Genomic DNA, 24877 nt, shown 5'->3' on the forward strand with positions numbered 1-24877 from the left:
ACATGGCCACAAGCCAACTTCACTGTCACCTTCTGTGCAGCAATGACAGCTCTTGAGTCAGCTGGCTTCAGGCCAAACTGGACTTCCCAGATCATGCAGCAGCATGGAGAAGTCACCTTACACAGCGAGCATGGGGTGTTGGGATAGGGGAGCAGGGAATGCAGGATGCTTTGCTGGGCAGGATAAGGCAAGCCAAGACCACCGGTACCACCACTGTCACACTGCATCACCTTCTCTGCAATCATCAACCAGCCTCTTTTCAGCAATGGGGACAAAACTACCTCCATTACAGCAAAGGCATGGAGCTGGGCCAAAAAACATGGGGGAAGACCCAGAACAGAGCTAACAATGCCACTAGGGTAAAGGATGGTATTGAGGATTATATCAATATGGAAGACAGAAGCAAACTAGTCACTGGTAGATAGGATTAATTTTCCATGTGTAAAATCCGAGTTTCACTTAGAAGCAAAGAGAAAAACTACGGAATTTTTTCCAGTAGCCGCAAAAGCAGCAAATCTGTTATCTTTCTCAAATTTGTACACCAAACAAGTACTCATGTGACTCAGTGCTACTTACCTCTCACCTTCCTTCCTTCCACTATCAGTGACTTCAATGACTCTTACTCTTGTCCCAAAGAATTTTTGAGTTACTAAACTACAGAACAACTGGTATTTAAAAACAAAAGAATACAACTGATGATAAAACATACCACATCTGAAATTGAGCATTCAAGAACAGCTTCAGCAAAAAATACTCAACACTTCAGATTCTCTACTGAAAAAATCCATCTCTACATTGTTATTTGCCTGCATTTAAAACTCCTATAGAACAGCTCTTATTTATTTATCAAGCACTAACCAATCCAGCTTGAGAAGTGCCTAATCCTGTTACAGTTTTCCTCCACATCATCATCATATACCTTGTGCCCTGTATTTAAATCTGAACGCACTTCTCAAAGTCAATGGGCTTGAGCCTTGGGCCAAAATTCCTGCCCAGGAAGCAAAGGTGCCCTACAGTTTATACCTCCCATTGGAGTTCTACTTCTGGACTCTACTTTTTGTCCCCTCACAGTCTTCCTGTGTAACCTTGTGGGTACCACTTCAGCCCAAATTCAGCAGTATACTGAAGTACTCGCTTCACATCATGCATGTGAGTTGAAAATCAATGCAATATATTGACCCAGTCATGACTTGCTGAAGGTCAGAAAGCAAACTGGTGACGGAGCTGGAAACAAAACAGAGACCTCCCGATCTCGAGATCAATTCCTTTAACCTCCAGGCCATGTTTGCATGAATTAACAAGGGAAACAATTCATCTGCAAGTGGTCTGAACCATTTTAGTGATCAGGTAACGTGTCCCAGTTCTGTCATCATTACATTTGTTGGCTCAGAGCTCTGATTTCCACCCCCATGCCACTTGCCCAACAATTTCTGTCCTTGGGAAAAAGTAATCAAGTATGATAAGGATGACAATCATAATTAGCTTAAAATGCAGGCCTGCTGGCATGTATTGAGAACACATTTTAATATAAAGAGCTAATGTGAAGGGAGCAAGACTAAAGCAATAGAAATTTTTGATGAATTGAACATGGATATCCAAAGCCAAATTATGAGAAATGATTGCTTTAGGAAGTGGTAGGAATTCCCTTTACATAAATTACTCCTTTAAATATTTAAAATCCCACTTCAACCTCAGTAGAAATGAATGTTTAATATCTGCTCTTCTGTAACCTCACAAAAGTATTAATAAAATGCATTTAGTCCAGTCAGCCCATATTGCTCTCAAAATACAGGCAAGAGAAGGTGGACAAAGACCAAACAAGGTAAGAAACCATCTGATTTCAGTCAGGTAGCTTTGCTGAGCTACCTGTCATCAAGTAAATCACTTACCAAGAAGAAAGGAGAACAGACCTAAATGTTTGAAGGTGACTCTCTGTAACAGCAACCAGTTATAAATTATATCACATTAGCACCACTTCTGTATTTTAGAGATTTTCTTTCTTCAATGCATTTGTCTATCTTCTGCCATTTTTCACAGTTAAGCAATTATTGGTCTTTTGGAAGGACGCCAGCTGTCAGTACTTCTGTCAAACTGACACTTCACAAATATGTAAGAGTCCGCATTTCTGATGATGAATTCCTCACTGAATGTGTGACAGGATAAATTACTGCCAGCAATACCTACACAACGACTCCATGGGTCAGTGGGCTTCCCATAAAGAGACAGGCAAGGTGAAAGGCACTGCCACAAGATGACAACTGCCACATTGTGAGATTTAAAAAGAGTTGTGTTTGGTTTTCTAAGCTAAACTTCATGAAAATCCCAGCAATCAAAACGCCGCAAGCGCTATGGCCATACCCATTATTGGTAACACATATGATGAGAGTCAGGCAGAGCTATAGGACAGCTCTTCATCAAGGAAGTATTAATAACAACACTAAGTTGCCTCTTCAACACAAAGACTACGCACACTATTTGGGTCTTCCTGAATCAATTAAGTTTCTCAGCTAAACAGATGAGAATGAGTCAGATGCAGCCCTCCTTGTGCTACAAAACACAGAGTCAGCACGCGTGTTCCCCTGTCCCATCCCTGCTCTCCTCAACGCTGCAGACACACTGGGGAAGCAGCCACCCTTCCCGACGCTTCTCTGCTGTGTCCCCATGACTTCTCCAGGTGCCCTTGCCATCCCCACTGCCCACAAAGAAAACATCCACTGCATTTGCAGGGAGAGAAACCCTCAACCACACCAATGAAACCTCTCAAAGGACCAGCTGCAGATCAACAAGCCTGCATAAAACACCTCTTTTCAAGAGTTTTACCCTCACATCACAGACACAGATGCAGAGACTGATGTCAAATTAATAAAACACAGATATCAACACCATATCGCAATGAGCAGTATTATACACTTACCACGGTAGCGTTGGTTGCATGTGTCTACTGCATAAGCCCACCACAGAAATAACCTCTTAACCTGCCCTAATTCATGTCCTTTCCAGCCTAACCAGCACAAAAGCTTAGCACAAGCTGTAAGTAAATCATGGTGAGTTTCCACTCCTTTGTCTTTCTCACTGAATTTCTACGTTGTGCATTGCCCCACTAGGTGAGGAGCAAAAGACAGTGTGGGTTCAGCAAGCTGCTGAATAATGAAGGTTTAATCACCCTCTTACTGAGCAGAGCTTGACTAACTCAAGTGCCCAACTCTGCCGCTAGTTCTTTTGCAAACTCTCTCCTAACCAACTCATTAAACGGCACAACAAAGTATCACCCTGGGAAGGTGATTAAACTCTTTCCTGGAGAAAGCAAGGAACAGTCTGTGATAGCTCGATGTGCACACATGCTAGGACTCAGAGCCAACAAGCAGAGGTCTCTTTCCAATTGACAAAGAGAAGTGCTGGTATCTGGGGGGGGGTGGGGTGGGAAGGGGGTTCCCTTGTTCCTTTTAATTATTTCCAGTGCTATCAAAAGACACAGTACTGTATCTACAGCTGATACAAATCTCATCAAATCCACTAACTTTGACAACACTACATGGATCTAAAGCAATCTAGATCTTGGTTCCAAAGCCTTAACAATTACAAAGTAACACCCTAAATTTTGGTTCTCCTTTGAAAACCCACTGACTGCTCCCAATAAAACTGAAAATACTGACTTTGCTTTCTGCTCAACCAGGCTAAAACAAAAACGTGCTTTTCTCAAATCTAACCAAAAAAACTACATGTCACTTAAAATAACAGCAACCACTGACTGCTGCTTCCACTCCCACAGCTACCTTCCATTACTGTAAGCAAGCAGTCATTGTGCTTAAGTCTTCTGGACAAATCCGTAACAGATGAAATGAAACAGTGGTTATGTAAGAACAAAATATTTAAAGCAAAAAAAAATATTGAGCTATTTAAATTAAATATTAGTCACATTGATTCCCTCAAAACTGTTACTGACTTATTATTACTAATTTAGGACAGCAATGTAGAACAGACAGCAGCCAAAATGTGTAACTCCTCTAAAAACAGAACTTACATAAATTCCATATATAATTAATTTGGAAGACCATGAAACCAGAATTGCAGGAAAAACATAGGATACAAAAAAAGATAATACAATTTGTCTTAGAAATCCCACAAACTGCTGAAACATCTAGTTAATTCCAAAATAGAATTCCCACAGTAAATGAAAAACCACTGAAAATAGCACAAAGAGCCCAAAATAGCACCAAAACCTGACAGAACTAAAGTTTACTATGGATGTGTTGTAAGATGTCTAGCTACAGCTTCCCGAGATAACTCAGCCACACGTGGATGATATAAATCGTATCTTTAACAGAACAGAGCATCACAAACAAGCGTGAATCGATAAGGTTGTACATGTAAAGTGAACGCAGAACGCATCAGAGCAAAATCCTCTGTGCCAAGGCAGATCTCACAGTTGCTCAAGGCAAATACTGGAGCTCCACGGAGCAAGGAAGTAAAGTCCAGCAGGATGTTATTCGAACAGCACAGAAAGCCTGCTGACACAGAAACTCCTGCCGGAACACCCTGACTTGGGTTTTGGGGGTCAGCTGGGAAGGATCTGGGTTGCAGCCAGCACCCCACGCTGCAGCCAGCTCCCGCTATCAAGCTGGTGACTGAGCTGCAACATAGGTGCACTTCCAGCAGGGAAGGGTTTGTTTGGGCTTGTTGCCACATTGGGTCTTGATCCAAGACTCAAAGAAAATGAGAACTAAGTCACTATGGCTCTATTTAACATGGACCGTAATGACCACAGATACTGTCAAAAGCAAGCTGAGTAGAGGCCATACACAATCAGATTTATGTAGATATGATTAAAGGGATCCTTACAACTCAAAATCACACATAGAAAATCTGAATAATTCTTTCCAAACCTACACCAAAAAAGGTGGAAAACACTGATTTCATTTTTTAGCAGCACATTCTCCTGCAGCCTGTGCAACTGAGCCAGGGACATGCACAGGGTCTGAAATCGAACCGACTACAGCTTTAAACTAGGACACGTTTAAAAACACGTTCAATGGCTTGAGTTCTGTCTCTTCTCCCAATTCAGAGCATAACCAGAAAAATACTGACATTTCTCTACATTATAAGTATAAAACAAATAACCGCACCAAAAGGTAAGAGTAAACCTGGGATTTTTAAATTATTTACCAAATTTCTGAACTTAAGTTAAGAAAATTAGCCTAATTGAAATACTTGATTTTTCTCATTTAATTAGCCTTGTTAAAACCCGCCACTGAAATAACACAAGCTTGTGAAATGTGAAGATACAGGATTCTGCCTTCAGCACATGAACTGAACCAGCTTAAGCTATTCTACAGAGATGGCCTAAGGAAATACAAGTAACACCAAGAACTGGATCATGAAAGATGAGAAGTACTAACAAAAGAAGTAGTCTCTACAGTGGTCTTTATTTTTTAAAAATCCACAGCTGCAGTGCTTAAAATAATGCAGTTTGCAAACCTAGACTTCAACTTCAGCTACTACACAGGAGCCCGTGATGAGGACGGGAAACATGACAAGAGATCCCTTTCTCGACTTAACACAACCAGAACCAAGGAACGCAGAGGGTAAGCAGGGAAAACAAGAGAGAAGAAACCAGCTAGCTAAAGCTACAGCTGTGAGCCAGGACTTTTGTAACTGGTGAACGAGGCTTTCAGCAGCAAACTGAAGGATGCGAACTGAGATCCACGCAGCAAAAGTAGGTAAGGACACTTCCAGAGAACACACTGGGATCAAAGAAAGGGCAAGTGCTTTTGCACTGGCTGGATCACAAGCGCTGAACAGAGCCAGAAGTAAAAAGAAACATGAAAAGAAGTGGCTGTCATTATAGAGGAATGACAAGACATGTTGGGACAAAACACTGGAGGAAGCCCAGGCTGGATTCACTGATGAAAAGAAGACAGGCAGCAGATAACACATGGAGCAACGCCGCCAGAGTACAAAGCCAGAGCGGTGTGGGAAACCCGACAGCATGTATCAGGGCAGAGGCTAAAAAGGAAAATAAAGGAGAAAGCTTTAGCAATCTAAAAGGCCTTTGAAAAAAAAAAAGCTTTCTGAGAAGGAAAAAAAAATAATCAAGGGAAGATACAGACTAACATCGTCTCTGTACTGTAATCTGGGCAGGAGACCTACACAACAATACACAACACATGCAAAACTTTGGACACAGATATAAAATTTGCTGGAAAATACACTTATCTAACTGGGTATCTCACAACTCCCTGTGACCCCATCTGTGTTTCTACAGAAAGTGACAGTATCCAATTAAACATCTGGTGCTAGGCTGAACACAAAAGAGAAAACTGTTTCCTAACACTCACCATGGTCTTGCAAGTCATGAGCTTCAGCTAGGTTATTATCTCAGCCTGCACCAATGCCGTGTTAGTGGTAATCATATCATTACCATAACCAACCTAAAGTTTAGATATTTGACCAGGTAACTCACTGTGAGGAAGAATACCAGACCAGAGCTCTTACACTTTTGACTTCAAACAACTTATTTTATACAATATTTTGATTTCACTTTGACAGAAAGAAGACAGCAACTGGTCAGACTGAGGAATAGATTTTTCTTTTTCTTCTTTTTTTAATCAAGATGTCTCTGCTCTTCTACTTCCCGGATAAAAATACCCTGTACACCATGCACATAATTCGTTACATGCTCTTGCTCAGCCATATATTCAAGTCTCTTTCAAAGGGACCTTCCCAAATCTCTCTCAGATGAGGCTGTGTCAGCCCTGGCCCCAGATTACCTACCTGCAATAATGTACTTAACATCTCAAGCACTTGCTCTGTACTCACACTGGCTCTTTGCTTGTCACAAAACTAATTCCTAGTTTCTAGCTAAATTGCCTCTTTCCCCTGTGGTTATTTGTTTTCCAGAAGAGCTTCTTTTAAGGGAGGCTTTGATTTTAAATATCCACATTAGTTATAGCCTCCAGGTCAGCTTTATTTACCATTTCGTTAACTTTTTCAGATCATTCTTTGCAGATTAAAGGAACCCTTGCAGAACTTGGCTGCACAGCATTGCTCACACCCTTCAGGCATTAGCACACAGCAGGGCTGCAGTTTAGCATGTTCAAAGAAACGTAATTTTTAAAATACTACAATATTTTATCTACATGAATTAACATGGTAAGGCAACAGTTTCAGCTTTTTACACTTGGACTCTCACTAAAAATGGAACTTAGTTTTTCCAGTCTGGATGGTTGAACTATGGTGAAAACTTTTGCTTTCCTTAAATTGCCAATTATCATAGATGCAGATTGTTAGTATTAAGTACCATCTAGCCACATCCAGAATTATACCAAGTCAAGCTCACTTCTGATGTACTTTTTGTAAGAGCAAAACTAGGGGGTTTAAGCACCCCTGCCCTGCTGGATGCAGAGCATACCCCCTCCCTCATCACACTTCAGAAGCTCAGCCACCTTTTCCTTTACAGCTCCTGTAGCTGCCCACATTATTTCAGTTCTCTCCATCTTTTTATCTTCCTCCAATCCTTACATCAAGCTGTTTGGGGCTTCTGAATTTTCCAACACTGACTTCTTCGTTATCCAACATGAATAACTCAAGGAGGGGAGGCAAAGGGCTTCTGCACAAAAACCAAACCACCTCCAGCTGGCCTCGTTCAGCCTCTCTGTGTTGCCCCTTGGGTTTTGGGAGCCCTCTTCATGTGCAGGGGGCTTGTTGGCTAAAAGTCAGAAACCGCTGATGCAGATCTGGAGGGCTCGCACCTACACCTACAACAGAACCCCTTCCCCCCCCCTGCTACAGCCACTAGCCAGTCAGCGCAGAGGACAAGGAGCACAGCCAGTCCCTGCTGGGAAATGGCAGCTGCTGCATCCAACGCAGAACCTGCAGGTGGTCAGCAGGATGCTCACATCAGGAGAGGGCAAGATAAACACTGAGGGTCAGCTCACCTGCTGGAATTACGGCAAGAGGCATTAAGTGGAGTCTATAACGGATTAAACACTGTCCTGAAGATCACCAAGGCTTAGTCTCACTGTTCTCCTTATATTAATGTGACATCATTATGTGTTTGAGTGGACCTGTTTGAAATATCCATCAATCATTTCCACGGGACAGGGAGGAGGGGAGGCAGCATACATCCTCTGGAAAAATCACCATTTTCAGAAGACCACACATTGCATCTGTTTCACAAAATATGTATCTTACAATGATAAATAATAACAAATATAAACTTCCACTAGACTAGATTTCTTCTGCTTATGTATTTAAAGGACCATAAACCATGTCCCTCCATCTTGAAGAGCTGCTTAAACTACAGTGAACTGTTAGAAATTAATCAGGTCTACAAGGTATCAATTCATTACACTGGCTAAGATACAAGCACTAATCCCTAACGGCTATCTTGCAAGCATGTAAAGTTCATTAACTTCATGTTTTGCTTAGGGCTTGCATAAAATTAAATATTGATTGTCTTGCCACTTAATACAATGTAAAGATATGTGTGTATTTGAGAAACATAAATATTGATTACAGAAGTAATCAAATGTCAAGCAAAGCCAGACTAATGACATTTTTAAGGTTGTTTTTGTTTTTGCTTTTTCCTCAAAGAACCAAAGCAACACTGAGGACATGCTAAATGGAAGGAATAACACAGGTGTTAACACATACACAGTCAACTACCTTTATTTCAAATTTGGTTTCTTTTTAAACTGGGGGATACTCTTCAGTTTTCAGGAAATGATTAAGTACAGACTATGGTTCCATGTTGAAAGTATGACTGCAGGACATGCAGCCACTGTCTGCTCAGGGAAAGGGAATTACAAAGGAAGGATTTAATTTCTTAAAAAAGATTTTCTCGCTGCTTTGTATGTCATTCTGCAATTCAACCTTCACCATATGGTTCAAGCAATTTCCCAGGCTCATTAACCTCACTTTTGGGGTAAAAGGAAGCAAGCGTGGTTATTGTTTACTGCACTTACTATATTTCTGCAATATAGATTTTAATTTGGGGGGCATAAAGAAAAGTGTAAGCAAATAAACTGTTGTGTGGTACATAAAACAGAGTCAGTCTTGGTAGCCTGTCCCAATGAGACTCTGAAGCCAACTTTATCCTCTGGGTGCCATATTAAAATTTACTTTATTCCACTGTGCCTGCCAATTTGGATACTGCACTTGCTGACATAAAAGCATAAAAAGAATACAGTAGTTAATTAGATAAACTATAATGATTTTGAAAATATTGCTTGGAAAAGATGGAACACAATTTCACTTGAGGGATTTGCTACTTCTCTGCAAAAATCTGCAATTTCCAAACTTTCCAAACACAGCTCTCTACAGCTGTAAAGCACTGCAAGAGAGGCTTGGGGGATATGAGGACATCACACCAATAACTAGAATACTCTCCTTCCTGTGACTTTGATATTTTTGCTACAGCATGAGGGCTTGAATTCTAAAGTCACCTTGTTCTGGCTTTTTGCTGTAGTTTGATACTGGATGAATAAAATTCTCAGTGTCAATAACTCTGAATAGTTCAAATAAAAGAAAAAGAGGATTTTCTTTTCCCTTGGCTAAACTACTTGTCTGAGGTGAGAGACAGAACATAAAACAAGATTTCCTGAAATTGTTAGTTAGAAAAGGCAGAAGAGTTGCTGGGTTTCTATAACTAAAGTACTTTGCCCTACTAAACTCTGTGCACATTGTAGAGCTACAGCCTCCATTTGCTGTGATACCCAAGGGTACCGTTTTGCCAAAGTGCCTGGTAACTTTTCCTGCGTGTCCCTGCTGATGCACACTGTCGCCCAAAGAAGGCACTCCTTGGGTAAGAGATGACACTACCAAGTAAAGGAAATTTTAAGACATACTGACTAAGCCAGGGAATTTGCAGTGCATTTGCAATTACTCTTCATCATTCTCTCCCAAAGCAAAAGAACGTATATGGAGCTTCTTCACTTCAGACGATACCAATTGAGAAAAATTATTTACATTCTGCCCCGTAACACACAGCGCAAGGCAGTCTGCTTTCTGCCTATCACAGGCATATCAGTGAATGTATCTGGCAAGCTGGCCAGCTGTTTACTCTTACTTCGTGTTTTTGGGGAGCCAGTCATGACAGTTCAGGGCAGTTATAAAAGCTTCAGTCTGTGAAGCTGGTAATTGTTAGTTGATTCCCCTCCCCCCCCAAAAAAAAAAAAAAAAGATGGAAGTTGCCCTTCACATAGACTTCTGGATGCCTTTTGTAAGAGGGTCTCAGGAAGAAGTGGTTAACAGATTGTGGATGCCACTTTCCCCAAAGCAGGAAAGCCTCCTTCAACAATATTTACCACATACTGTGTCCTGCTACGATATTGAATGACAGCAACTGATGGCACATTTGCACTCTATGGTGGGCAAATTTATAACACACTTTTCCTCAAATGTAAATAACACATCTGTGCTCTTTCCTCACCAGTGTATTGCTGCCCTGGCAGAGCAGCCCCCAGATAACAAAACATCCCTGTATGCGCACATCTGATTCCTTCAGTGCCATCTCTCAGAAAACAGATGATGTTGCTCAGGCTCTTATTTCATTGCTCGTCTGTCACCCATTTTGTGCCTTGGCAGGTATGACTGGTCTCTCAGGTAAGTACAGAACCATGTTTTCATAAAATGCTGCCAAGGCACACAGCACGTGACAGATAAGGAATTATCTTGCCAAACCCAGAGAGGAGAAGAGATCGTGACTTCCCCATAACAGAAGGAAATCCTTTACATGGATTTTTACAATCCCACCATGCAGCTTAGCATGAAGAGGACAGCAAATCTTTCCTCTGACATTTAAGTTTTGGCACACGCTGCTTTCTCAAGTGTAAACTTATTTCTGTTAGAAAGAGAAGGCACCTCCTAAGATTTATAATGAATCTGTACTCTTGCAAGAAGTTTGTTTTGCTGCTGCCTTTGTCAGGCAGCGAAGTTACCCAGCAGTTGTCTGAAAGCCAACACAGGCTTCCTGCAGCTCCCAACCAGGGTACAGAGCAGGGGTTGTTACAGCTGGAAAGGAACGATAAATCTACAGGAGATGCTTCCATAGGACATCACAGAATTATCTGCATAAACCAATAGGTGTATTTCCTCAACACCACAAAAACAAGGAAACTGATAAACACCCACAAGACCCATTTAAGGTAATTAAGTGTTTACCCAACATATTTTTCACCTGTACTTCCGTTAAAAATAAGTTTTGAATCTTATACCTGGGTTACATCTTCCCTTAGCCACCACCCCTCTTAGCATCTTGGTTGAAAGGCAGAGCAGCATAGGATAAGTGTCCAACACAAGGATGACAGAGCACACCCTTAGCACCACAGCATTTGTAATGTCTTGCTGAAGGGTTCAACAGGAATGGAAGGACTATAAGGTAGCACTAGTAAGGAGAATCAGCTAGTCTGAAGGAAAATACTTGATTCCAAAGGACTAATGAGAGAGATACAGAAGGAAAGACTCACATCAGCAAGGACCCCCAAGTAACTTTGCTCTCAAGACATGAGTAAATAAGCTATAAAGGAGTATCCCAACCGGTCACCTACAAGTGATCAGGCAGTCAGCTCTAGTTTACTCCATTACACTGACACGAACCATACACACGGAAAAAGACTTCTAGTAGATATACCTTTGGCCCAATTTATCCTCACTGGGTTTCTGGGATCATTCCCTCTTCTATACCACCCCAAAGAACTCCATTTCCACTAGTATCTTGCCAGAATGTTTGAAAGAAAAATTGTAACAATGAGCTCCAGAGAAGGCAGCTTACAGGCAATAAACCCCACACCTATCTTTGCCCTCACAGGGAATAGTGATGCTTATACTTGTTCCCCCAGACAAGCAGCAAAATACACAGCATTAAGCTCTTGAGTGGCTGTCAAAGATGATGCCTCCCCTGCACTTCTTTAAATTAAAGCTGTGGTGTGACACAAGCCCTACAGCTACCAACGTGATTCTGTGTAAAAATCCTTTAACAGCATTAGCGTACTGAAAAAGAACAAATTCTACAACTTTTAATGCACCTATATTTGCACCTAACAGTATATCAAAACAAAAGCGAGACGTAATGCCAGGTTTTGCAAAAGCAAGTTGAAAGGATTTTAGAGGAATCATCCCACGGCCAGCAAATCTTCATGAATGGTCCTTTCTGAACAGTCTACAGCTGGAGTAAAAGAACAAACCTGTCTTAAAAAAGCAGGGCTGACCCAGCCCATGAGCTGCTCCAAATGAGGCAGAGCCCAGCTGCACCCAGGCAGGCAACACAGGGATTGTCCACCCTCTGACCAGACCATGCTCTCCATGCTTGGATTAAATCCCCGGGCATGCTGCACTGGTTTTGGCTGGGATAGAGTTGATTTTCTTCACAGTAGCTGGTATGGGGCTATGGTTTGGACTTGACTTAAACTGTGTTGATGACACAGGGATGTTTTCATTACTGCTGAGCAGTGGCTCACACAGAGCCAAGGCCTTTTCTGCCCCTCACCCCACCCCACCAGCCAGCAGGCTGGGGGGGCACAAAAAGTTGGGAGGGGACACAGCTGGGACAGCCAACCAAAGGGATATTCCATATCATAGAATGTCATGGTCAATAGTAAAAGCAGAGGGAAGAATGACAGAATACCTGAAGTTGGCAGGGACCCATAAGGAAGGGAGGGGATGTTCAAAGTTACAGTGTTTGTCTTCCCAAGTAACGGTTACACACAATGGAGCTCGGCTTTCCTGGGGATGGCTGAACACCTGCCTGCCGATGGGAAGCGGTCAATGGATACCTCGCTTTGCTCGGGACAGCAGCTTTTGCTTTACCTGTTAAACTGCCTTTACCTTAACCCTTGAGTTTTCTCACTTTTACCCTTCCAATTCTCTTCCCCATCTCACCGGAGGAGCGAGCGAGTGAGGGGCTGCATGGTGCTTAGCTACCAGCCAGGATTAAACCAGGACACACACCAGCACTGTCTTGGGGTTGCCCCACAGCTGCCTTCATGCAGCATAGGGCCTGCTCCTAGTGCCATCTGGGATGTGTGTTGGTGCTGTCCCACACACGTCCCTCAAAGGCAGCGGTGCAAGGGAATGGCACCTCCTTGGACCTCCAAACGAGTCGCACGAGCTGCACCCTCCAGCACCACACACACATCTCAATCCACTGGCTGAGGCTATTGGTGCATTCACTCCCTTCCATGTACACATGGGTTTTGTCTAGAGTGCATCTGCAACTTATAACAATTAAGCTTTAGAAGAAGAAATATTACCCAAAAAGAGGTAAGAATTTCAAAACAAATTGAGGCAGGGGGGATGGGGGGGCTCCGGGGCTCCTGGAAAGAGCCAAGGAAAGCCACCTTTTGCAACAGTTTTAGTAACAGCCACTGAAGAGCTAGGCAATCTATTGGAGATGCTCTAAAAAACCCAGTATATTGGCAATGTAAGCACTGGTAACAGTCAAAAATTGCCTCCTTATCAAAACCAGGTGAAAATTTTGCATTTAATTATGTAACAGAAAAAAAATTTAAGCTTTTCAGCATAAAGTGAATTCTTCCATTGGTATGTGTTTATGAAAAAATTAAAACCCAAGTTGGTGAGTACTTCGAACTTATACAACAGAGTACAAATGTCTCACAACTGTGTTATCTTCTATGGATTGAACCGCTTCACTAGGTGGGCTTTAAATCCAAGATGTTCTATGTCCACATGACTTTACTATGCAGGGAATGAAATCCTCAAAACACTTGTAAGAGATGTCTACAAAAGAGACTAGGATTATGACCTATCAGACCTTCAACATCCACATAACCTTGATCCTTCAAAAACAGTAATATCTTTGCTTTGTTTTTAAAAATCATAAAACTTACTACAGAAAAAAAGATACTACTTGAACTAGAAAGGAAATCCTTGACATGGAGAGACAGCACTCAGATGCTTTCTGCTTCAGTCTGGGCATTACAATTTCTCCCCATACGGATTTGGCATCCATCCTCACCTCTCAACTGCTATAACTGAGGAAGAGGTTCTCCAAAGTCAGAGAATTGTGAAACTGAAGAAATGAAGAGAGATATCAATGTTTAATATCACCAAATGTCATCCAGCACCAGCTCCCATTCGGTGTGTCTACTGTGCAAGTCCTAGCAGGCTGGTGAGAAGGGTCAGCCACAATGAGAGGTGCCTGTGGCAAGTGCAGTGCCCTGCCTGCCTGTTCCCACCACGTTGCAGCATGCCACCACAGATGTGGGATGTGCAGACCCAGCTCAGGCGTGAGCAACGGAGGGGCCCCACTTCCCTGGTTTTGGCCCACACTTCCCCCTGTCTATACATCTGTAATTAGCCAGCAGACAAAGGTGCCAGCAGACAACAGTCAAGAACTTGTAGCATAGTTCCTGGGACCTCCAGATCCAACAAAACCCACAGCAGACTGCCCAGGACTGGGCTAGAGAAGCTCTACCCTGCCTGTTAATGAGGAACATATGCACAACTTTGGTAACATAATACTCAGAAGACACTCCGTCAAGATAAGGTTGAAAAGAAACAAAATCACTGTTGTTCTAATCCAGTTTTCATCTTGGCCCATCTACCCTCTATGCCTCCTGTTCTCCAGGCAGTATTTTCTTTATTATGCAATGCACAAAGGAGAAGAAAAAAACTTAAAGAAATTAGTGATCTTTTAGGTTGCCATTTTGTTCCACATTTCCCTTACTCTGCAATATACAACTGTTTTGTGTGCAAGTCCCTCAGCTTGAATTCTACAGGCCCACCATCCCCAAGCTGCAGGACAGGAGGGAAAAGAAAAAGTGAGTTTTCTATTCCAGCCACTGCTGCCAAAAATTAAGCTGTGAACCCATCAGAAGAACAAGAGGACACAGAAGAGTGGGGTGCAGCGTGTTCCACATATTCTGGCTTTCTGTTCAGCGGTCCAGTAATGCCTTCTGCACATAGTAACACTCAAACTTGTGTTTCTGCACTGAAATGAGTAAATGCATAACACCACACACACATTTTTTGGTTAAAACCACAGAGAAGTTCTTTGTAGGGAGAATTTCACTTAATTATTCTCCCTAAGATTTGACTACTACACCAGAATAAATATTCTCAAGGTCCTCAAAGGGGACATTTTCTTCTGAGCAGCTCTCCAATCTCTATGAGCAAGGGAGCTATTCTGGTGCACCATGTCTGTCTAGGAAATATTTAATAATTTGGGTGAGGTTTGAAAAGGTCTAGAGGACTCAGGAGAGTATCTCCAATTGTTCTTCAAGAGGGTTCACATGCTGATGTCACTAAAGATCCACCTTTAGCAGGTGTCTGAGGCTAAACATTTTAAATAAAGTGAATGTAATACGGGCCGTAAGTCAATTGCACAAGCTTAGATTAATTAAAAACTGAAACATCAACACATGAAAAATTCAGAATGCACAATGGAACTAAATTGATAAAAGTCACTGAACTTTTAAGTTCACTGGGAAGTAAACTGTACATCCTGCACATCAACAAGCCAAGGATGCTTAGAAGTTAACTGCATCCAGTGAATGAGTGATCAGGAATATTTAACTTTATTAGGAAAAGAACATCATAAAAAGCTGTGATTTCCTCCCTCCATCTTTATGGCACCATTATAAAAAAAAGAATCCACTTATACAATTAAATTCAAAATTTCTAGCACATTTTCCTGTTTTTTAAATAGTAGATTCAAAAGGTGAGATAAAAGTTCCACTAAATGTCAAAACAGACACAGTGTAACCATAGTACATTATTATCCTGAGAAAGGTTACTTGAAAGTGTTAGCACTGGAACAGATTTTGCTGCTGTTAAAGGTCACAGACATTTTTTCTAATAGTTTCCACTGGAATAAGATAGGGCTATTTTGGTAACTGCTCTGCAACAGCAGAATAGATAAATCTGTTGACTAAAACAGTAAAAGCATAAGAACAGCTGGGTATTTTTTATCTAACTGGGTTAACATTTTGTGTATACACTGATATCACACGTTTACACAGCTACCAAATTATATCTGTAATGGTTACACAGCTACAAGGATCAGTCATCAAAATCAATTCTATCGCTACCAATCTCTATAAATATTAACGTTCCACACTAAAATACTTGATCTGCCACAGGGAATCAAAATCATTTCATCTTCACAAAACACTTTAGTTTACTCATAGAATTTCCATGACTATTACCTTGCCTGGTTTATAAGAGGAATTAGTGCAGTTCCACATCATTACTAGTGTAAATCACCCAAATACGATCAAAAGACACCATGCTTTCTCTCTGATTTTATATAGTGTCCTTGCTTTTATAGGAAGTAAAACATTACCGTTTAATCTTGCAAAGGCAAATTCTGCATCAGTTGTGGCAGAGGGGAGACTGATTGTCATGTAATCATTTATACAGCAACTTCAACAACAAGCCCCAGTGCTGAAGCAGGGACATGCTGTGCTGGAGAACTGCACATCCACATACATTAGTGAGACAGGGTCCCTTGGGAAGGCATCCTGGCCCACCACCCAACCACTCCTCCATCCTCTGTGTCCTACAGGGGTGTTTCACAGCACTTCTCAGCTGCCACTCCACAGAAAGCAGCTGATGCAGGGAGAGATGGAAGTTGAGCCTTTCAAAGGCACAGTGGCAGCTGTCATTCATCGATTTTAAGGAGAAGCAGTTGCTCAACTTTGATGATCTGGACAACCCAGGTCCCATCATCAGGAGCACACTGGAGAATGGGAGTTCAAATCCACTACGAAGCCACAGTGACATGGTCATTCCCCCTCTGGCCCTAGGATGCAAAACTCCCATGACACTTGCTAATTAATAGCAAGCCTCCTGGAAATGAAGAATAAATTAGATGTGATACAAATGCATTCTCCATCTGCTGACTCACCACAAGTCACGCCACAGAAGCTAGTTTTTCCATGTGCTTTCAAGGAATAATAACCTGGTGGCTCCCAGCTTTACAATGATCTCATTGCCAAAAACATTTCAGGCAACCCAGAGCCTTTCTCCTTTAGCATCAAACATAACAGAAGTAGCCAAGAACTCGCAACCTTTGCAAACCCATAAAAATTGCATTTGGCTTTCAGCTATGGAACAAAAATAGAACCAAATCACAGAGGTTTCATAGTCTATAGGAGCTTCAACCAAGAAGCAAAACACAAGCTGCCGCCTTTGCCAAATTTTTGAAAGGTCTTGGTTTGTAGCAAAAGTAAAACAGGCTGATGGTTACTGGGTTTGATCTTCTACATAAAACAAGCCTCCATTTTCATTACAACTTTCTTTGCTCAACTTTCAACTAACATGAAGCATATTATTTAGAATCCCATCCAATTTAAATAAACACTCCAAGCAACTGAGGATTTATCACATCGTTGATAATCAGTTCTAACGCTTCACTGCATCCACTGATAAAAATATGGGTTTTTCCTTCCTTGATTGAATTTTGCTGACTAACATGGAACTACAGGAAGCAAAGAACCCCCCAGGATCAGATATGTTCTCCTTGTGGAGGTAGTTATACCCTAGAATCAAATGTCTTCTTTTTTATGAAACAGCCAATCTGTTTACTTTAAGTTCTCATTACAAAAACATGTTTCCCTAAATTCTCTGGAGTTAATTCCCTGTATCGAGTGGTCTACGAATCTTGTTCTTAATTAAACAATGCTTCTCTTGTACTTTGCATGCTTTTCTAATTATTTTTCCCCTCTTTTTTTAAAGGTGAATTGCTTTGATGTGTGAAGCAGTCAATGATATTGTCAGAACATTTCATATAAGCTCTCTGCTTTCGCAAGCTTTGAGCATCAATATTAGTATCTGGTTCTTAAACTTTTATTCCAGACAAGAAAAAAGGAAATAATTATTAAAAAAAAGAAAGCCTCAGGATGAAAGTAACATTTAATTAGATATGAAAGAGTAAATTACTCCTTTGTGACAAATTTTCTGACAATGACAGTTACAACAAAGCAATTCTTTTCATCACCAGCAGTTATTTAATACCTGTACGAAGCAACAGGTAAACCCGCTTCCCCTTCACAGACATAAGGTTCCCAAAGTAAAAGTAGCATGAACTTCACCCAGTGCTGCAGACAGTAGCTGAGGACATGCCAAGGTCTTTCTGACCAGACTGTACGTGCATCTGAGAAGCATTGGTAGGAGCTGTCAGTCTGAACATGCACTCCACAAAGCTGCAAGAATACACTCATCAAGAGGAGAAATCCAAGGGCAGCGGGAAGGGGCAATCAACAGAGGACAGCCCATGCAGGCTGGAGCCCAACAGTTCGTTAACTTGGGCCCAACCTCTGTCAGTCAGCAAAGCCTTTGAAACCCCCCCAAAAGATGGGAAGTTTCCTACACTGTGTGCATTTCTTCCTCCTTCCCTCCTTAAAAGCATCTTCTGATGGTCTGATTTCTTGTAGGGGAAGGTTGCCCATCCTTTACTCTGTATGACCAGGGGATACCACGATCCCCAAGTGATCCACAGAAAAACAAATGTTCCAGGTGGGTTTTTCCCTCTTTACTTCAATGTGCAGAAGTATTCTTTTCACTTCACACTCAACCATTTGTTTTGCATGGATGTAGTAATAACAGGGTAAATCTGTGAATGTTTTAAAAACCTGTCAAATCACTGTAGTGCAATATGCACATATATCCACTGTACACTGCAGGACTTCAATACATACCAACACTTCCAGCATACTTTTTTTTTTTTACTTTATAAAGTAAAAGCAGCCTGATTTTTGCAGAGCAACAAGTACCTGCTGCTCCTACTGACAATGTCAGCAGTAACTCCGCAGCAGCAATGGGGGAAGGAAGCCCTATCTCCAGCTCACAACTGAACCAGCTTGCCAGCAGGTGCCTAACTTTACATGTCTGGACCTGAACACTGTGGAACAGCTTTATGGAGATAACCCAGAAAAAAAGAACAGCAGTGTAGTTTTTCTCAAAAATGGTTTTCATAATGTTCCTGGGAACTGAATGAATGCAAAAATATTTTTAAAAAACTATACAGAATAATCTTTCATCTTAAAACTATCTTTGGAACCTCAATTCTATGTACATCAGACAGGATGGGGCAGGGTTTTTTCCTTCCACCACCATCCCCCCACCCCCCCCCGCTTTTTTTTTTTTTTTTTTTTTAAAGGGCCTAACAATGAATAGAGTTCAAGCAGGATTTATTGTTCAGGGCAAAGATAGGCCCAATCTTGCAGTCCTTGCTGCAAATTTCCCAGTATCTGTTCTCCATAGTGGAAACAAGGAGGCAAAGTTAACTTCATGTTCTTGTTTTCTGAGGGCTGTATCCCTTTTCTAGGCACCAATTCTGCAAGCACATAAATGGATGCTCATTTTCAGTCATACCAACCATCTCACTACCAGCAATACAAACTATATGAGGCTAACTAGTAAGTTTTTTGGTTGGTTTGCATTTTTTTAACTAGGTGTTTGGGTTTTTTTAACTCAACTTCAGGGGTTTTTTTATTCTTATCTTTAATAAGGATTGAGGCAGACAATCTTTATCCCTCACCTGCTGTGGAGGTTCCACTTCTAAACCAGTATCAGTGTTGAGACAATAGTAGCTACTTGAGATTTACAAAGGAACTCACAAGGGCATACTCTGCCCCAAAGCAAAGTGGGCTGTAAGCTGAACCCCTGCAGCTTGCTGCTGGGCTGAGAATTAATAGACAAGCAGCTATCAAAAAGAAACTACCTACTTCCATTTCCCTACATTCAGTCCACAGGACAATTCTTCTCCTCCTTGGCAACCATATCACCAGGGAGAAAAAGAACCTTTTAGTTTTAGTCCTATGGCTGAAGCAAGGGTGAGTAGTCAATGAAAAGCCATTTGTTCAAATGTGGCTGGAACTTTTTTTTTTAACGATCGCAAAAGAATGTTAAAATTTTGTGGCTAAACTGTCTAGACCAGATTTGAGCTGTAAAATATTCCATTTAGTAGAGAAAATGCACTCAGAAGCAACTACACTCCCAAACAAGACAGTCTTCCAAACCGTGGGTACAAGAAAATACTTGTCTGTGTTAGTTTTGCTTCTTCTATTTGTCCATTCCCTTCGACCATCTGTACATCTTGCCTGTTCTGCACTAGAGTCGCTATTGAAATCCCCATCACAAATGACATCAGCTCATATCAATTGATTTCTGGCTCTCTTCCCTTGATCTTTTGTCCCTAAACAGGAATTTACTCAGCTATGGTGTTTTCCAGGGACCTTGCCAGTCTCTAAGAGCCTCCAGGCACGGTGCTTCTATTGCCTCTTAGCGCTAGTCTGTTATTGGATGATTTCTTCTTCTCAGAAAACCTAACTAAATCAGGGATCCAAGGAATTAAGAGAATCACAAACATGAGTGTTCAAACAGCGCATGGTTCTTTTCCCCCCTGTGCATACCCAGCTTGGAGTCAAAGCCCCAGGTCTCAGAACCCCCAGGCATTACTATGATACTCACAGAGAAATCAGCATCATCAGGGAAACCAACGCAATGCTCAAAGTCTCCAGCTTCTAGTTTGCATTGGAGCAGTCTCAAGTTTTTCCACCTAAAGGTCAATGTTTCCAGTAGAACAGGAATTGCCAGTTCTTGCCAACTCTGAAGATAGGCACTGGAAAAAACACCTTGTGAGCTATAAGCTTCTTTTGCTCCAACAATAAGACATTATTCCTGCGCGGATGCAGCCCTAGCTATGCATGTGCTTCTCTTCCCTTTAAGTTGAGGGCAACTTTGAATCAAACCTGACATAGGAATCCCCAAACTGTCTAGTTCATGGAAATCTTGGGAACACAAGCAGCAGAGGAGACAGACTATCAATGTTACCCATAAAGAAAAAGTTGCTGCATGTCTTAGCCTTCATTAGAGATTCAGCATTGCATGGAGGGGATGCTGACAGGTAAGACGGAAGAAAGATGTTAAGAGGCAGCACTTCTAGCACAAAATTCGGAGCTGCATCAGCAAGCTTCCCCAAGATCCTGCTGGCAGCGCGTAAGTGGATTCTGCTGCTCTAAGTGGCTTTTTATTCATCTGACTATAAGGGGCATGGAAGTTATTTCTCCAATAGTGTACCAGGATCCAACTATGAACAGACTAGTCCTGAGGTAGAAACTGTACCAGCTAAGGTCTTAGAGTCCATATGACAAAAGAATTAAAATACGCACCTGCTTATACGCATCAACATCAACCGCTATTGAGTGGATATCTTCCACATGCTATTCTTAGATGCTGGTGACTATGGAAGCTTGCCAAAGAACAGGCCTGTTGTTCAGTGCCTTGCAGGGCTGCTCAGATAACAGATGTCTTGCCATAAGTAGCAGCGATCTCCTTGAAACAGAAAATACCCTCATGGAGATCTGCAGCTTTCCAAGTCCCTTAAACGACTTCTAAATGTATCTATACACAGTATGGCAGATTATTTTTTTTTTAATTAAGATACCTATCTGAGCCTTGCAGAGGATCTCAGTGCTGTATACTAGCAGTACAAAAACAAAGGTGTGACAAATAATTGTCATTAAAGCACAAGGACTGTGAAAATGTCAGTATCCTATAGCTTATATCCAAGGACATCCAGGCAGAAGCTCACATGAGATGATCTAGCAGTGACACTGCCCACTGCAGCAAACATTCAATACAGCCATCTAGCTCTGCCAAGGTCTTTCACAATGCAGGAGCAACACACCAGGTCACAAGGTAGGTGGGTGGCTGCAGGACCAGTTTGCAGGTGAGGAGCCACCTGTCTGGCAGGACTCCTCTGAGCCCTAAGCATGGCATGCATGACCCCGGGGCTGCCATCCAGCTCTGCCCTTCTCTCTCACCCCTCCTCTTCAGGCACATCCACCAGCGGTGAGCAACTCACTGCTCACTCACTTGTGGCCCACCAGCTCTTCAGGAGATTGAGGAGCAGGAAAACATGGTCAATACTGCTATAAGGAGACTGAGCAAACGTACTGCAAATGCAGAAGAGACTCTGAATTTTTACTTGCAGTTGTAGCCCAGTCAGTAGAATAAACAGCTTGTGTGGTAACTTATTTGTGTCACTCTGCAAGGCTGAGCAGAGCACTAACAAATATGCTTACCTGTGCCTTCATCTGGCCCTGCGAAATAAACTGGGCTAAAACCCAAACCCCAATCCTTCACAGAGTACAATCAGGTAATCACAGCTGACTAGACAAGGGCAGCAGCTTGACAGAAGGGAACATAGAGGGGCAGCAGAATTAATCAAGCAGAAGCAGTAACCACACAGCCCTGAGCTGGTGCTAGTGCAATAGCTGACAAACTGTACCCCTACTCACACTACTTAGTACCTTTTACTATAAGTAGATTCACTGAAGTTAATGGGACTACCTGCAGAGCAAGGTGCTAACCTACCTTCCATGCATAGCAGCCTTGTACCTTGGTTGTGTAGGACACAGTCATTTATATACTGAAGAGACAGCTGCACTAGGGATAGGATGTAATAACAGACTGCCGAGTCAAGGAGAGGAGTTGAACCTGCCTTCCAACTCCATGCCAGTCATTAGATCCAGAATACTCTTTTCTGTTAAGAGTTTTCTCCCTTTTTCACATTCTTCTGTCCCCAGGCCGAGACAGCTTTTTGCATGTCTGGGACAAAATTCTGACAAGATCTCTACATGAATATGATCTTTTACAGATCAGAAGTGAGCTACAACAAGCTACGGTCTGTATCTGGCTTTTTAAAAGAAAGTCAATTAAGGTTAAGCGTTCCACAAAGGTATTTCCTTTACAGCCATTAAAATTAAAATGGCAAAGCATTAAACAAAGGGGAAGTCACAATGAAGCTTCCTGTAAGTTCTTATGAGAAAGTCTACAACATGTCAAATAATTCAACATTACCCTCCACATGGAATTCAAAACCAGCATTAGCTCTTAAAAAAGCCAAGCCTGATGAGAGGTTTAGAAAGCAGCAGCAAAACCTAGTTAATAGGTTTTTGAGGACAGCCCAGAAACCTAGGAGCTGTTGTGGCTGGCTATATTCCCCAGCATGCTGATGCTGTCCCTCCTACCTTCTTCTTTCCCAAAAGTTTAAGAAAGGCCCTTAAGACAGGAACTGAAATGTCTTAGGTACAGTGAAGTGCTGCCACAGGAGAGCCCCAGACTTTTAGCCAGAGATGTGCCCTGCCTCTGTTCAAACCCTCCACAGATGTGAAGGCTCTGAGAAGGCTGGAGGCTGAGCAAAGGTCCTCTTTGAGCTGGCCATCTGTGGCATGCAATGCCTTCTGCTTAAGGAGCCTAGGAAAGTTACACAAAGGTTTTCCACCTTGTAAGTGGCCTGGTGGACATCAACCACCTCCATGTCATTGCAGAGAAGACTATGAAGGCAATGCATGCATCCACAGGCAGCACTGGGAGAGCAAGCAAGAGAGCTGCACTCTGCCGACTAACTTGGAAAGATGCATTTTATTTGTGGTGTTGATTTCTCTACTTGTCAGTGTCCCTTCAACAGTCTAAACCACAAAATATCTGTCTCCATAGATCAAACCCCAACACAGAGACACATCCAGCCCCAAGGGCAGCACAGGATCCACTTCTTTAAAGCTACAGCCGGGGCCAGAATCTGCCCTATAATTTGTTTTCTCTGCAGCTTCCTCTTGTTACACACCTGTGACCAGTTAATTACAGTCCTTTCCCCTTCCTTTTCCCTCGGCATCCAGGGACTCAGACCATAGCAGCGTCAAATAAATCTTGCCTCTGCCTGATGGCAGATGGCTGGATGCCTCCACCTCCTGCTTCCCTCCTCCCAGAGGCAGCTGCTCTCAGCAACAGGCCTGCTGCCACCGCCCTGGGGGGCTGCAGAAAAGCCCACACAGTAGCAGGAACCCCTGCAAGGCCCAGGCTCTCCTCGTGCCATATCCAACAGGGAGTCACAGGAGCCAGCCATGCAGAGAGAGGGGGATTTGGAAGGCGGCTTCCCAGGATTTCCACCCAATGTATCACAAGGGAGAGCTGCAAACCTCATGCCTGCTCGCAAACAGCCCTTGCAAAACTTCTAACCCCTTTTCTGGAAAGTCGCAAATATTTCACCCACTGTGTTTCCCAGCAGAGCCGTTGGGGGGTCAGAGAAGGGGACAGTGGCTGGGAGAAACGGGAGCAGCTGAAGCAACCACAAGCCCCAGGAGTCCCCCACCTCTGCCTGTCAGAAGCCATCTTCTTCCCTGGCAGTCCAAGGCCATTTAGCTTGGTCCCCACTAACATCAAATGACAGCATCATGCCTGGCCTTGCTTTCCGAGGAAGAGAAAGGAGGGGAGTGTGGAAAGGCAGCCAAGTGGGATGCTGGTTCAGAGAGCCCGTCTGCCCCGGGACAGGACAGGTGAGAAGAAAAAGATAGCCCCAAGCAGACACCACGCAGCAAAGCTGGCCAAGCTCCACATGCAACCTTGCCTTTGGCTGATCGCCCAAACCTACATGCCAGCCCACCAGGGTGCACCTCACACACCTCAGCACCCACGGAGAGTTACCAGCTGGTAAAAGCCCCTCTCTGCCCAGGTCTCCTTGCCCTTCTCAATACACTGGTTTTTGTCCAGCACCAGCTCACAGAGTTGCTCAACAACACAAGGACTAAAGTATGAAAAGGAGGGGATACCAACAGCATTCTGGAAAGAAAGCTTGAAAATACAGCCTCAGAAAAGCCTTAATCAAACACGTATTTATGCCCTTAGTTGCCCAGTGGAAAAAGAAAAGATTCAGGTATACAGATGCCTTGGAACAATCAAACTTCAGGAACCCGGGGGGGTGGGGTGGGGGGGGTGGGGGTGGTGGAATATTTATTAGCAGTAGCTACTGTTCAAAATCACATTAGCAGTGCAGAGGCAAAGACGATCCTTTGGAAACGAGGCAACTGATTCAGCCAGCCCCAAGTGCAGCAGCATGTCTGCTGGGGAACAGCTG

At 42.7% G+C, this 24877-nt stretch overlaps 1 protein-coding gene across 2 annotated transcripts in view; it reads right to left on the reverse strand.

Annotated features, from left to right (window-relative positions):
• The window catches only part of CHST11 (carbohydrate sulfotransferase 11), a 168903-nt gene that overhangs the window by 112845 nt on the left and 31181 nt on the right, over window positions 1-24877 (reverse strand). The gene's annotated exons all lie outside the window — the stretch shown is intronic.

This window comes from Falco peregrinus, chromosome 6 (genome assembly GCF_023634155.1).
Source record: "Falco peregrinus isolate bFalPer1 chromosome 6, bFalPer1.pri, whole genome shotgun sequence".
Classification (NCBI taxonomy): Eukaryota; Metazoa; Chordata; class Aves; order Falconiformes; family Falconidae; genus Falco; species Falco peregrinus.